The 16907-nt window shown below is 36.9% G+C and overlaps 1 protein-coding gene across 1 annotated transcript in view; it reads left to right on the top strand.

The window, feature by feature from the left end:
* gpc1a (glypican 1a) overlaps nucleotides 1-16907 on the top strand; it is a 36659-nt gene that overhangs the window by 7213 nt on the left and 12539 nt on the right. The window lies entirely within an intron of this gene.

Below are 16907 nucleotides of genomic sequence, written 5' to 3'. Positions count from 1 at the left end.
GGGATTGAAAACTTCCTATTCTTGTTAGTCTGTTGCTAGGAGCGACCCCCTGGGATAAAAAAAAAAAAAAAGAGCCTGCATGCTTCAGATCCGAGTACTGTGATCAGACGTTGGTTTTAAAATGTGAAATAATTCACACAAAGACAAAGAAACCTTTCTCCAGTGTTGTGTTCACTCCATCCATCCATCCATCTATCCATCCATTCATCCAATTTGGTCTGTAGCTTGCACTAATCATGTTGTGTAATGAAGCACATGCACAGAAAAAAATTGGTTTGATATTTATATATGTCTATATATGTCACATCTTTATTCTCATGGAAAACTATGTTTTTGTGGAAGCAGGAGTTTCATATTACTAATGTTCCACTTTTAGATTTTTAAAAACTACTGAGCAGTAGATCTCATAGAAAAGCACATAAAATGCAGTTTCTCTAAAGGGAACTACAACCTAAAAAGTGAGCATTATGCAGTATGACTTGAAATGATCAATTCAGACAATGACACTGGCAGTAAAATTTCTACTCAGGTGACAAATCAAGGAAGTAGTGAAGTATTTTTTCCTGTAGACTCTTTTTAACATAAAGAGTCTAGATGTCTGACTTTTTCATTTAAATCATTTTAATTTAATCTAACCCTTGTATTTCCCTAATTCATGTGACAGACAGAAGAAATATCTAAAACGTGGTAGTGTATATTGGACCAAATGTTGGTGATATTGCTCCTTCAGTAATACACATTTACATTCTAGGTGTGTACCCTTATTATACAGAACGACTATGAGCAAAGGCTTGGGAAGATTAAATTCCTCTAGCGTTAACATATAATCAAGACAAACTGATGGGCGCAAAGGTCATACCTCCCCACCCCCCGCATATCCACAATCATCACATATTAAAGGGGATGTGGGTGAAGGGAAAAAAAGTTAAGAGTCAAACCAAGCAGCCGTTCGATGCCTTAACATCAATCTTTGCACCTAAAATCAATGCGGTGCAAACCAGAACTGCAGCTCAGTAACCTCTGGCTCTCTCTTCCATCCTCCTGCTCTCTTTTCCCCATGCTCCAGTTCACACCTCTTCTCCTTGTTCTCTCCTCTTGCATTAATGTCCACTTCCTCCTCCTTATCAGATGCAATTTTTACTTTCTCTTCCTCCTCATAGCCCTCCTCTCATCTTCCCTTCCTCCTCTCAGAGAGTTGAGTGTCCATCTGTTTTCCAAATGAAAAGATGAGTTGTGTGTCTGATGCGGCGGACGCTGTGGTTGCTTGGCTGCTTTATGAGTCAAGCCTCTTCATATGCTTCATGGAGCTATGTACACAGTGTGTGTGTTTGTGTGTGCGTGCATATTGCAGGGTGTGAATGTTTTTGGAAGCGATAGAGATTTGTTGGTGCTTGTGTCAAATTTACATAAAGTGAAATGAAATGTTGCATAACTGGCTATGCTGACGCTTCTTGAGATGGCCCTAGTTACATTAAGTGACATATGAGCAGTGCTACTGCCTGCTATTTTCAGTCAGGACTAGTGTATTTATGCAACTGTTATGCAACAAAGATCTAAAATTATTACGACACGTATTAGTTTGCATTTTAACTGGCAGGGAATGTAGGATACTGACCTTAAACTGCAGAAGAAACAATGCAGATAAATAAAGTTATATAACATGAGTTCGTAAGTCTTCACTATGGATCTCGGTTGCTGGAGCGTTTTAAGTAACTTATTATAACAGTGACTAAAGGAGTGGATAAGCTGTGCCAGGTTAGCGGGTTCATCCGACATTTCAGCTTTCACAACTACATCTAGCTGGTTTGTAATTTCAGGCAAGAATATGAGCGTAGCGTCCTCACCGAGATATGTTTAAACACAGGTAATGTTGAGGTTTTGTATTTCACTAATATTTGCAAATCAGCAAACCATTGCAGAAGCAAAAAATCTTTTACTTTGTTTATAATGAGGATTATTTGTTGCAATATAAGTCTGTGCAGCTCAATATAAAGGAAAAAAAAGCCAATAAATGCTATATAACGAAGTAGTTTAAACATGTAATGTTTATCCTTCCAGGTAAACATTACCCTCTAGTGGATTTCTTTCTTCCTGTCTGCAGTGATCTTTTAACATTCTGTCTGCACAAATTAGAGTTTATGACTAAGTGTGGATGTGGGGATTTTGCTTCTATTAGTATTCTGTTTAAAAAAAATCAACTCCTTTGATTGTGCCACTTCTTTCCAACATAGTAGGGTAATAAAGACTGCCACATCTTGAAAGGAATAATAATAAACTTTTTTCTTTTCTCAAAGTACAAATACTAGTTGCTTTTAGCTATCAGTTCATGTTATTGCAAGTAATAGTCATATGACTGGCCTACTTTGTGTCCATTTTTTTCTTGTAAACTTGCAGTTAATAGTGTGTCTAAAACAATAAAAAAAATCATTCATCATATTTATTTAGGTTTATGCAAGACTTTCATATTATTTAATATATTCCTTAATACAAATTTCTTGCTTGACTGGTCTTTTTGTAAGTAAATATTTGTTGTTTTTGTTGTCTATAGTGTCCTGACTGAGAGGGCACAGCCACGTACACATGCACAACACATGCATGCCACAATGCTGATAGGATCAGCGTGGAGGGTATTATCGAAAGTAGATCTCATTGAGTTTGACTGGGTGTCCATGGTAAGCATATCTGTCACGGCTTTACAAGGTAGAACACAGACTTGGCATAAACTTCCTATAGCAAATAAAGGAATGATCGTGTCTGATACAAGTTGGTGAAGTGAAACAGTGATTGATTTTTAGGTGGAGGAGTGGATTTAAAAGGTTGAATCAATAAGATTTAATTCTGCTGCTTCAACCCAACATGGATTCCAGGGTTTAATGAAATGACCAAATTGTTAATGCAATGATTGACATGCACATACATGGCAATCTATAGGATCCATCACTGCATATGTTAGCTATTTATTTTTTCTTTTTTTATACGTATATGTTTCAGCATTTAAAAACCAGGCATATGCCTATAATTAGACTTGTTGCCATGAAAATCCCATCCCTGTGCACATATGCAGTGTTTATACTTTTCTCTGTTCCCTAGAGTCAGTCTTCCTTATACTTTTCATTATTTTAACCTTTCGTGTGTCGGCTCAGAGGTTATTTAACGTTATTTGTTATTGTTTTTTCATGGCAATTCTGCTTTATTACACACTTCGCTGCTGGGAGTAACACATAAGCTTTTTTTAAAGAGATGATGAAGGGCATAACAACAGCTCTCTGGTATTGTGGCATTTTAAAGACATGCTGTGCGTCACATACAGGCAATACACCAGAGTCTCTATGACTTTTGTACACTTTTTGCAGTAGCTCCAAAGCTGTATATACTTTTACCCTTTAGCACTGTGTGGAACAAAATAATGACATTATGTGAATAAATAAGTAAAGGAAGAACTTCTCAATGTGAAGTTAAAATAGCTCCTTTGGATTTTCCTCCCCTTTCATTTGAATCCCATCATGTTGTGGTTTAAAAAACATATTCACCCAGTCTTGTATGTTTTCTGGCTTATTATCAGTGTTGTTACTAGTGTATTATAACCTTAAACATCACCCAAGACTATTAAAAAAAGTACTGTAAAACCTATTGCAGAACGTGACTGTGTGGCTTTTTAGCATTTACTATGAGGAATGGATGAAATGAGGAGGTAACAAAAGCCACGACAAGCAGTGAGCAAGTGGCCAACAGCCATCAGGAACCAGCCAAAACGCCATACCCACCTGTTCAGTAGGAGGAGTGGCCGCCAAGTCAACCTCTCTGCAGCCTACATTAGCCTCTTACTTCATGGTAAGCTTGATATGGGTAGCAAGAAGGCAGCTAACAGTACATTGTGTTAATACATTTTTTTCATTGAGCAACTGAAAGTATTCATGTTTCTGAGCAGTTGCTTTTACAGTTGCTCAGAAACATACAGCTACTCACACAGGCAGCCATAGTATGCATTTGCTATCTCCAACACACTTCACACATTGTGTACAAACAGAGGCAACTTAGCCTTTAGGGAAGCTAAGATGGGGAAGAGTGTAAGCATAATTTCCTTTCTTGATATTTCCATTGGGGTGTTTTCTCTATCAGACTGAGATTTTACCACACTTCCTACATTTGCACAACTATCAACACAAGTGCATACAATATAAATGGTGATGAACTGAAAGACAACATAACCTTTAATTTTGCATAACTGTAGGTAATGAACATATTTACCAAACAGAAACGTCCTGCTCTGGTCTTTGTTGTGGTAGTTAGTTACTGTTCACCTTCATAATCTGGCTCATATATATAATGCTGGATTTTACGTTCTTTCTTGTCCAGCACTTTGTTCAGTTGTGGCTGGTGTTAAACTGCGTTATAAATACATTGACAATGATTATGATGATAATGCTGTTATGCTAAAAACAGTGATTTTGTCAGAGTAGTTCATTTACAAAGCTTCTTGATTAGACGATTCAAAATTATACCACTGACCCCTCAGTGGGCCTTCAACCAATCAGAAGACACTTCACCAAACCCCCCTTCTGTTCAAGAGGATGCTTCCCTCAAGAGAAAGCTCTCATTTGGAAAGAATTACAGCCCATTAGGACTATAGATGGGTGTAAAGCTAATCTAGAGGTACCCAAGATGAAGAATTAAATGAGAAGATATGATCATGCCAGGTTCACTTTAATCTTTACTGGCTTTGACAAACTCCCTTTAAATGGAAATCTTCTACTATTGTCTGTGTGTGAGATTTAAATGTCAGCTCTCTCACTGACTTATGCTGTTTGGATTCATTCTCAACAATGACATAATTTGCTTGTGGCCATGGCCTCTCACTTGCCAGACAAAACCTGATAGATCACTTACTTTATAAAAAGCATGGATGACATGTCACTACCTCTTGTTCTGATAATTTTATTAACAATCAGAGACTATGAAGAAGTGACAGGAGATAGGAATCATTACATTTATTCACTCAGCCTTTATTTAAATCCAGAGAGGCAACACTTGATTTTCTTACAGTGGTACCAGTTTAAAGACCGCTTAGATAAAATATTCTATACTTTCTCGGTACATCCTCATCTACAGGAAGAGGTATTAAGTGCATATCAAATGTGAATCAAACCTGAAGTTTGATTCACATTGCAAAAGAGAAATCCACCTGATGTCTTTTCTTACTTCATTCAAATTTCCAGCTCCCTTGAGGCTTCAGTAGAAAACCATGTGGCCATTCTCCCTGCAGCTCTAATCAGGCGGTGTCACACTCATTCAGTTTCTTCACTGTTCTGACTCTAAAGACTTGACCTGGAAACGACCGACCTCAGGCTGTGACCTAATGTTCGCCCAACTTCAGAGATTTGATGCCCCCTGCTGAGAAAGAGCAAGAATGGAGGATCTGCCTCTAATGTGCCCCTATGTGCACCCTTTTACACGCACACACACACACACACACACGCACACAAGCTTTCATATGTTCTCAACTCTCATTCACCACCTTACCACTGCTGCCACCAGCACTTTGCTGTTGGATTAAAGCTGATTACTAATCTCCTGCTAATCCTGGTTATTTAATCTATGCATTAGAAGTTCTTACCCTATCCCAAGTCTTCTAATTGCTTGCTTTACCACACAGATATATTCCATGTTTGCACCCCTCTTTATGACATTGGGTCCTATTTTGCATGTTTATATTTCCAGAAACTCACTGCTGAGGACACATGAACCTTCTTTTTATTCATCACAGAAGCAGAGCATTCTGCTGTTAACAGACAGCTGTAGAAAAAGACTAATCCCTACAGACAGAGAAAGCTGACATGACCTTTGGCTCCTACAGAATTATCCACATACTTGCACAAATGTGCACACTCTCTCAGACAGATGCTGACTCTTTGCAGCATGAATGGCATGCACCAGTTGGCACATGTGGAGATTTTTCAACAGACTGGGTGAATGGGAGTAAAAGTAGTAGTTAGTTTAATAGCCTTTAACTACTCCCAGAAATTACATGGAATTATGGTATTATACAGTGGAGCTGGTGCCATGTAAACACATACAGTAAACTGGGCAGCAGCAGACAGCTGAAGTGTGGGCTGGTGGGGTATTTTTAGTTTAGTGAAAGTTCACCCAAAACATGGCATGCCTGGTGGCTGCTTTTATTTATTTATTTTGTATGTCTGTCTGTCTGTTTTGAATCTCATTTTTTACCATGTTTCTATTTTGAACTTACTCAGCTTTAAATGGCATTTGCTCAATAAGCATACTGATTCTTTCAACAGTAATTACAGTGTTTTGCATGTAATTTTCATTGTTAAGGTGTTGCAGAGCAGTGTTATAGAGACATTGAGCAGATGAGAAGAAATGCAAAATTCCAAGTGGTGGCTGGAAATGTAAACTACCAACAGACCCAACAAATTGATTTTTATCCACAATGATTACATTTTTTTCACCACTGTAATTTAAATAAATCGGTCAACAGAGGAATTTCACTACTTCTTGTTCTCTATATTTAGTTCAAGCTGCAAGACAAGCAGCATCATTGATTTCATGTTGTTGAGAACTGTAGCAAAATAGCTTTGCTTGCTGTGGGAAACTTGCATCAAGCTGCTACAAAACTTAAGTATCAGCAAGTTTTTAAATTAAGGGCCAATCAATTACAACCTTTCAAAATCACAGGAAAATGAAAACAAGCTACAGATTTATATTGCACTTAGAAGTCAATTATGGCTTTTATATTTACTCTTTTCCCACTTATTCTCTTGGTTTCTGCCTGTGCCACCATCAATGTTTTTTTTTCTCTCCTTCTTCTTTCATTTCCGTTTTATTGCCTTCTCATCCCTCCATCTCCCTCTCCTCACCCATCATTACAGCTCCTTTCCTCCTCTGCCCTCCCTCACTTTTTGGTGGATAGTAAAAATGTAAAAGTGTACTTTGGGAGGAAGGCCATGTGGGATGTTAAATTACATACAGGTGGTTTTAAATGGTGAAGAGAGTGTGAGATGGAAACACTCACACACACACACATGCACACAGACGTACCATCAGCCCCTCATTTAGGTAGCTGTAATTCGCCACAGTAAGTGACAGGGTTATTGTAAGACGCTCATTAAGAAAGGGAAGCAGCGAATAAACGTCTGACTGAAGGGAATAAATTCAAACCACTGCACCACTTTTACTGCTCAGCAATAAGCTGCTTTGATGTGGTGTGTGATGGCAGAGTGAGGGCAGGCTCAGGGCGTGTGTGTGTGTTCAAATGGAGGCCATAGCACTGATTTAACTTTTTTATTTGTAGATTGATCAGAGAAATCAGTATTTGCTCTGCATGTGCAACATTTGAGTGCACTATACTGTGTGTTTGCATGTGTCGTTACAACGGCAAAGGTCAGAGGTTAGTTCAGTTACAACGAGATGGGCTGTTGCCACGGTAACACAGTGCAAGGTCACTTCCTGTGACAAACTTTCATCTCAGCGGGAGAGAGGGAAGTCAAGAGAGATGGAGGGATGGGTGTATAAAAGCAATGAGGCCATGACATCGGAGTTAAATAGAGGGATGGAGGAAGAAGTTAAACCATTTTTTTAGGAGAAGACTTAAAAAGGAAGGCAGGATGGATGGAAGGATAAGGAGATTTCTGAGTGGAAGACAGGGTTAGACAAGACTGGAGAGGGAATTGGAGTGAGACTGAATGGGATCAAGTGGGTGAATCTCTAGTATCAGTCTTCAGTATCCTCTTTGTGGGACAACGTGAGAGTGTCTTTTTTTAATCTTGCTATATCATCGAGAGTTAATAAATGTTTGTTCATTGACTGAAAAATATTAAGAAAACAACATAAATGTGATTTTGTTGACATTATTTTACACTTTAAAATGCTGTCTGATAGACGAGGATGTTGTCAGTGAATATTCTGCCAACACTGAAGGCTTTGAAGTAGTTTGAATTTTTATAGCTGAATAAACATACTCAAGCATATTTAAATGTCAAAATAATAATGAGGGGGAAAAAAAAAACACAATTTCAAACAAGTAAAAACAGCAAACTCACCATTGTCCCCCCTTAATCTAATTTTATTGTTATTTAATCCATTTTTTTTACATTTTCTTTTTTTTTCTACCTCAGGACAACTTACTTATGTGAAGGCCTACAAGTATCAGAAACATTGTGTAAACAGAGATTATCAGAGAGTCTAACAACCACAGTGGATCGGCGTAATGCTCCAACTTGGTAATTTTTTTTAAATTGTATTCCTTTGTCAGCAGCTAAAACAGGTTGAAATACGTTCCAACACCTGGAAACGTGTCATTTAGTTATGCTTTACAGTGTGCTGATTCAGCTTCAGTGTATAATAACCCAACCTCTAAGAAAGATTAGTCTGCAGTGTCTGTACAGGTTAGATGTGTGATGAAGCACTTCTGCTGCAGCTGACAGTGTAATTAGATTTTCATGTTTCATTTAACCTGTTAGATGCCTCAACAATCTCAGATATTAGAAGCAACTTTTGAGTTTCTGAAGTAAAACGAAACCGATCTAATATTTTTAATGGTGCAGAAACTCTTTAGATAAAATTAAAGACTTCAACCAAAATAAATTTTATTCTAAGCAGCTAACCAAAGTTCAGCTGTTTAGATACTTAGTTATAATTAAAAATAAAAATTCAAAAGTATTCCAAACATTGTGGCAAAGTCTGTGAAGCATCAGTTTATTGCATCAGAAAACTGAGCTGTGATAGTATGTGTTGATAAATATATGATGGATGTATTTAAGAGCTGTGGTACATATGGGGGCATTGGTGTTTTTTAAATATATGTGATAATCCTGTTTGTACTATTCATTTGATGTAACCTACATCCTAAGTTATTTTTTATGAGTATCATTAAATTGCTATCTGTTTCAGTGAGTAAATGTATGTTTGTGTTTATTTGACACATAAAAGCTTATACAGCATTTGACTGTAAAAATCTGTGGTGGTCTGAGTGTGTCTGGTGACCCTGATCCATCGTAACAAGGCCACAAGGGGAGGAGTGTGTGTGCATGATTTGTTTTGTTAAGCTCCCAAACAGTGAGGACAATGGGCCTTTTTGCATTTAGCAGAATTAATCTAACTCTACGTAGTACTATTGTTACATTGTGTGTAGTATATTATATGGTATATGTTATGGCTGGCCAGCCAACCAGAAAAAGAAAAGCTCTGTTTTAGTAAAGTTTATGATTATTATCATAATTCAGTATTTGCCTTATTTTGCAGAGCTAAAAAAGTAAGAATGGAGCCCTTGATTTTTAGGAAATTATTTGACATTTTGGGCTGGATAGTGGTGTGGTGGTTAGCTCCGCTGCCTTGCAGCAAGACGGTCAATGGTTTGAGCCTTGTGATAGCCTGGCAACCTGTTCTGGGTGTACCCTGCCTCTCGCCTAATAACTGCTAGGATAGGCTCCAGCTCCCATATGACCCCGAACTGGACTAAGCGGTACATTTTTCACAGTAAAACCACGATATGAACCACATTAATGTTTGTAGTGTAACTGTGATGATAGCCATCAGATGATTAACTTTTCTGAAGATGAAGAATGAAATTAGTCTTATTGTGTGAACACAATTATTATTTCAGTCTTATTGTATGATGTTGGCCAATAATCTTGTTTTTTTAATGTGTATATTTAGCTACTAAACAAATGAGGTGAGCATAACGAGAGACAGTTAACAACTGTGAAGCTTAGCTTATCTCATTTGTCTAATAGCTAAATGTCCAGCGCTATTAAACTGTCAGTTTGTGGTTTAAAGGTGAATGAGATAATTTCCTGAAAAGTGTGGAATGAACTGACATGAATGTAAAAATACAAAATCACAGTTATATCACCTAGCAGATGTAATTTAAATAATGCACTTATCGGCTGATTTAAGAATCTCATCAGTAAAACACACTTGGAAAAACACAATTAAAGCCCAACACCCCACCCAAATCAACCTAACAAATCAGTCAGGGCTAAAACACTCCCAAAAGATCAATTCAAGTTTACCAATAAGACTAATTTACTGTTCTTAATAGATTCAATCTACCATGCCAAAAGGGTAATCTGCACCCTAATGAGTCAGTACTGTGCCTGATGCGTGATGATAAACGTTAATGTAGGCCATTTCATGCATCATATTGCAAAGGTTTTTTTATTCTGTGTTTTTTGCTGCACTGGCCTAATAATGTCCAAATTACCATTACATGTGGGAGCATTGTTAAACTTTGAATTATCCATTAATCGCTGAATAGTCCATGTAGTAAGATGAAAGTACACTGATGACACAATGTAAATAAATGTGCCTCCATGAAATAGTAGTAACAGACTTCAACTAACACTGAGCTTCTGTACATTCAACTTAGAAAAGTGATGCAACTTGATTACATTCAGTTGACATATAAATATTTGTAAATGATTAAAATATCTGTTGCAGGCTGCAAGTTATTTAATTAGAAACACATCATTTTTTCAGCTTCAACTCAAAGCAAGAGCCATTTTTTCCATTATATTCCGTAATGTGAAAATGCTGCAGTAGTAGTTGGTATGGCAACAAAAGATGCTCTCTAAGGTTTTACAGTAAACAGTGTTTGAAAGGAGGCTCTCACCAGTGTCCCCCAGAAAGCCTCAGATCAGCTGAAACACTCAGTTTATTTAAATCAAGGTTAAAGACCCACCTGTTCTCTGCTGCATTTCAATAGTTTTTATTTAGAAGTCAAAATCTACATCTGGTTCTATTAAGCTGGAATCATGTTTTAATGTTGTCTTTAACTTTATTTCTTGCATTTTATCTGTTTTATTTTAGCATATTCCTTCTGCTTTTATTTCATTAATTGCATTTCTTTTTATCTTTATTTATTTATTTTTTATTATTATTTTTTTAATGCACTTGTCTGCACCCTGCTGTAATGATTTATGTAAAGAACTTTGAATTGTCTTGTACATGAAATGTGCTATACAAATAAATTTGCCTTTGCCTTTTCCGAACAGCTGATCTCACATTCGTCTTCTCCAGGAAAATTTGTGATATAGGATATTATTATATTATTATTAGATATTATTAGATCCTAACTCAAAATAAGCAAGATCTCTGCAATGAGATGCTGCGCTGATAAACTGCTTTTGGAAAAAAAAAAAAAAAAATCTTTCCATGAACACAAAAATGCATTTTGCTAGAGGGCAAATACCAATTATGCGACTATAGCCAGAAGTCAAATCAGTAAGTATTCATGTGCCTGACATTAAAGCCAACAGCATGCTGCCACAACACTGAGGAGGGTTTTAATGAATTCATAATTGAGTGTCAGTGAGGTAAACAGACAGCTGTTTTAAAGTGTTTGTATAAATTCATGTAATAAAAATTTGATTAAATCTGGGTGATGACTAAATATTGATTCGGTTTCTAGAAAGTTTGAGAGTTATGTTTTAGTTCTGCTTTAGTTAATGGTGACTTTTAGAGTTTCTTACTTCCTGTCACTGCATGACTTTGTGATTTCGTGTCAAGCCTGCAGGGGGGTAAACATTACCTGTTTGACTGCTTGGCACGTGTGCTGAGGTTAACTCACTTGTCAAGACGGGTTCAGGTATGCTGGGGCTGCCATGAAGAATGTGGGGAAAATAAGTGGGGCAGAAGAGAAGGGTGTAATGCCAAGAAGGATTGGTTAGCCAGATGCTTTTAATGGAGAAATGGCTAAGCACTGTTGTCTTCATGTGCTCTCCATGGCAACAGGGGTAGGCTGTTAAATGTTTGCAGGCAAAACCAGAAACAAGTTTTGAATTAAATAGATTCACTAATTATTAAGCACAAAATACCCTGCAGCAGAACAAGGTCCTGAGGTTTTCTAATGCTGCTCTTAACCCCAGGTGGGCAGGTAGAATCTGAGTGAAAACTTGGCGTAGTTATCACCATTAAATAGGTTTATCCTCATAAATATAACATCCAGCTTTTCACATAGTATTAAAAAATAAAAAATGCCTATCTAATGAGGTGAATAAATCCCATTCCCCTAGTAATAGGCATGGTAATCGTAGTTTAAATGGATTTTTCTTTGACAGCATGCTTGACTTTAAAGAATCTGTTGTCAGTTTGACTCACAGAGCTGCTCATATCAGACTGGAAGTATTGACTGGAATTTCTGTGATATATTTGACAATATATCAACTTATGACTTTGAATATCTGCATCTTTTAAATTGCCATTGTGTTTTTTTCTGCTTTGATTTCTATGTGTTTGCTGAGAAAGATGTCACATTAGTGACTCAATTACATATTCCTTGTTTATTGCAGTTCTTGTATCTACATCTTAGAACTGAAATATTTCTGTACTTTTAGCACAATAAACACTAGAATCTTACTCTGTTTGGCTGACAGTGGCAGGTAAAAAAACAATCAAATCAAATCGAACTTTATTTATATAGCACTTTTCAGACAGATTTAACTGAAATTGCTTAAAAGAAAGCAACCAGGTGCAAACATACATACAAAGAACCATAATTAAGAGCAAAGATAATAGCACAACAAGGTGCATAAAACGCAACTTCTCCAATCATGGGAGCCGAAAGATAAAAGAATATAATAATACAACACAAAAATAAAAGATTAGTCAAATGCAGTAAAAACAGAAAAATATTATTTTTTTTTTTTCATTTGTGAAGACATCAAAGTTTCAGCTGACCTGCAGTTATGTGGGAGCCTTCACCAAATGGAAGGTAGATAAAAAAGAAAAGCAGCTTCTCCATGTTTGGTCTAGGGAGTGATATGCTCCACCTTTCTGATGTTGGTGAGACCTCGAGCAGCAGCGTTCTGGATTAACTGCAACTTTTATGGTAAACTTGTGGACAAGCATGAACCAGTTTTTCCAAGTCACACTGACACATCAGTCTTTTAATCCTAGAAATATTCTTCAGGTGATGAATGGGCAGGTTTTATAAGTGAATTAATGTGACTGTTGAAATTGAAGTCAGAATGCTAAAACACATTCGGCTTTCTGACTTGGTTTGTGCTACTTAACATAGCAGTTAGCTGACTTAGCATGTTAGCTGACTTTGTCAAAACTAGTTCATCTCAAGCAGAGTGTGGCTCCCTTACATATATTTTAATTGTACATGTTCAGAGATATGGAATACCTCTAAAACCACAGTAGGAAACCAGTGAGTGAAAAAAGAAATCCTAGAAACCCATTCATACTAGTATTTTTTAATGGATTGTCAGAACTCCTTTCATCGCAGCATCTTTATTTCTCATCTGAAGAAGCCCCAGGCACTAAGGAATGAATTAAGTCAATGAGGGTCCTATATACAGTACTACAAACCCATAGATGTGTCTGTTCACCCCCAAGGATGGGGACTTGACTAAATGTATGCTGAAGCCCAAGGGCAAACACAGTGTGAGTAACCAAATCACAGACATAGGCTGTTTTTATTTGACCCAGATCTCCTCTCACTGTGGAGCTAATTTCTCCTCTGCTCTTCTCTCCTTGTTTACACCATTTTTAACAACAGCACTTAGCAGCTGTTTTTTGTCAAGGCTTTGCTCAAAAGCAGTTTCCACCACTCTGCCACTATACACACATGAATGCACAAAGCTTCCCCATTTGCCATCATGAAACTTTTGAGCAAGGCACTTACTTTCAATAGCCTTCCCTATGCTGAACCCTCTGCTATTCAGTGTAATGCACTTTATGCATGTGTTAGTAAGTTTGCAAGCTTGCTTTTTAAACACATGTTATTGTGTCATCAGTGCTCTCTCATCTGTCTCCAAATAAATTAAGATTTTATAGCAGGATGCCAGTTGCTTCCATTACACAGAAACCCAAGAATGCTATAAACCATATGTGTTTGGAGTAAATGCCTCATGTTGTCTGACTTGGTAAGCCCAGTACTGCACACATATCAGAGAAAATACTAATGTTAGATCTGGTGCATTAGAAAGCCTATGCTATGAGACATCTGCTGATGTGGTTTTAAATGCTGGGTTTAATTAATGTTTCTCAAGTCCAAATCTCACAGAATCAAATATGATATCAGCATTCCCAGCTACGACAAAGCAACCCTTTTTCATGCCTCTCGTGAGAGTCTGCCTTGCAGTATAAATGCATGAGACAGGAATTGAAGTGGACTATATCGATTTTTCCCTCTAAAATAACACATGCAGCTTTGTAGCAAGTTTGACTGCATCTACCAAAATGCTAATTGGTTACAGCTAAGGAATATGGTTCAACATCTCTGTGATGATTAGCTGAATATAACTACAAGAAGGAAAAAATAATTACATTGGCCTTCTTGTGGTTTGAATATAATTTAGCACAAATCCAAAACTTAATTTAACCCCTTAAAACCCTTTCATTTTCACCTAAAACAAGTTTTTATGGATAAAAGACTTGTTGTGGACCAGCTATTTTACTGGACCCTTTGCTGATACAACACGGCCATTTGTTGCTGTATCATCTGCTACTGGAGTACAGTATGGCTTCAAAGATAAATTGCTTTGGCAACTGGTCTGAAATAAATGTTTCATGAATGTACAGTTATGATTGTAGCCTTGAATGACATGCATCATTCAAATCTCAAGAATCTTAGCTTTCCAATGGTGTATAACGTGTAGGTACTTGGAAGGGAGACTGAGTAAAATACATATTTATTTGTCACATTCGCCCACGGGATGTCTGGTACCCATGTGTTAATGCAAATTTTTGTGTATTGAAAATTTTTCTCCTCTATGTCTCTGCTATTTAATTTAGAAATTGAACCTTTATCTGGATAGAATTTGAAGAAATGCCTCCAACTAACAAAATTATGTTTGTCAGTACTCAACCATAGCATGCCAAGCACTGAACCTGACCCTCCGATATCCTCCTCACCGTCATCCTTCTTCTTTTTCTTGTTCTTCATTTTCTTTTTTGTTTTGTTGTTGTTGTGGTCAAATGTAAACTGAGAAAATATTTTTAAATAACAATCAAATATTTGATATGTTGTCTCTGTATTATTTTCAATTATAATTGTACCTAATGCAGCATTAAATACAAAGGAAATGTGCACAGTACTGGTTCTGTGATTGACCTATAGTGGTTTCCTGGAAGCTAAATTTAAAGTAGAAAATGTCACTATTTAAGTGTTAAGATGGAAATATATCTTAAAGCTAATTTCAACTTTCAATGATGAAAAACACAAGCAATAGACATAAAAAACATTTTTTTCTCTTCTAAATGAATAACGTGTCTAATTTCAGACTGAATCCTGTTCCTGAAATTCAAGGAATACTTAAGAAATAAGAAAAAATATTAGATACATTATCTCTGCAGTTGAAGCTGTGCTTTCAGGTTCCAACTCCATAGAACTTGAAATCCTATTCCTCCATGTATTTGGTAAAGATACAAAAAGAAAATCCAGAAGATATGAGCAACAAACAAGGCGATACATTAGCTGCTATTTACTGTAATACAGCTGCCACTGTTTATCTTTGTCCATGTTATCACACCCCACGCACACACACTAGCAAGTGCCAATGAAAGATTCATGGAGCAGTGATGATGAAGGCGTCTCCTCTTCTGCTCCACTTACCATGGTGGACAAATTCTGCCCTGCAACCCACGTACACACCCACATACACACCCGCAAATGCACAGACACACACACACATATTCATACACACAGCCACAAGCCCACGACCTGTTAAGAAGGAAGAGCGCAGTGAAGCACACAGCTGTGGGGTACTTACTCACCCTTAACCTTCTCAGACGTGGGCACCCAGACATGCACACAGAAAAATCCCGAGGCCTCTAATCTGTCAAGAGACTGATGCTGCAGACTTTTCTCTGGCTGTCTGGCAGACATTGTGTGTGAGTATGTGTGTGTGTTCAAGTATTTATGTAAGTGTGAAAAAGATCTTCATTTTTACTTTCTCTCATGGGCATAAGGATCCCCATGTGAGAAGCCAAAAAAAGAAAAGAAAATGCTGAAGGTGAAACGTTATCACACGAGAGAAACGTTTTCAATACACAAAAATATGCATTAACACATCAGTACCTCACAGAGAGGTACCAGAGTACCTCTCTGTGATCCATGCAAGTCATGAGCAAGGTCTAGGGATTAGCTTGAGGAAAGAAAATTTAGCAGATATCTTTGCAGCAGCTTCTGTGTTCCAATGATGAACCTAACATCTTTCAAAATGGCACATTTTTTGGAGACTCTGTGGCTTTTTATCGGAAAAGATGGGTAATAGTGGTGGTAGAAAAATATAACACAACATCAGAAAACTTTCCAACATTATTAAAAGTTGTTCACATAAGCTCATGGCTTGATAATAACCAAGGATATTGCTGCATTTCAACTAATTTTATATCAGAGTAGTAACTATTTGTAACTATATTACTTAACAAGGGGCTTAAAACACATTAAAAACATAAAAGATTTCCTAGCAACTTATGCTGTAAAACTTTAACATCCTTTAACAAAAGAATTCAAATAAAATACACGAAACTCAGAATTTGCCAAAAACCTGAAACACCATATATATAAAAGAACATCTCCATCTGACAGACGTAAACGTAGATAACAAACAGTGCAAGTGGACAGCAGCCCAAAATAAATAAATAAATAATTAGTTGCTATGTATAAACCAAATAGGCTATACTGTATTTCCTGTACAGAGTGCTTTTGTTGTTGACATTGTGACTTGGATAAAAGGGTACTGAGAAACCATAAATGCTTTATAAAGATTTGAAACATGCACTCAAGTTCTATAAATAAGCAAAAATGTAGAATGGCTGTAGAAGAAAGAGACACTCCAGCCCCTCAGTTTAATTATTGTAAAGAGTTTAATTTTAAGCTCAAATTACTTACATACTGATAGATTAATAAATGTCCCTAATCTGCTGATTACCTTATTGTG

The sequence above is a fragment of the Melanotaenia boesemani genome, chromosome 14 (assembly GCF_017639745.1).
Source record: "Melanotaenia boesemani isolate fMelBoe1 chromosome 14, fMelBoe1.pri, whole genome shotgun sequence".
Classification (NCBI taxonomy): Eukaryota; Metazoa; Chordata; class Actinopteri; order Atheriniformes; family Melanotaeniidae; genus Melanotaenia; species Melanotaenia boesemani.
Note: the sequence above shows the minus strand (reverse complement) of the source record. Positions and strands in the feature narration are given on the sequence as shown.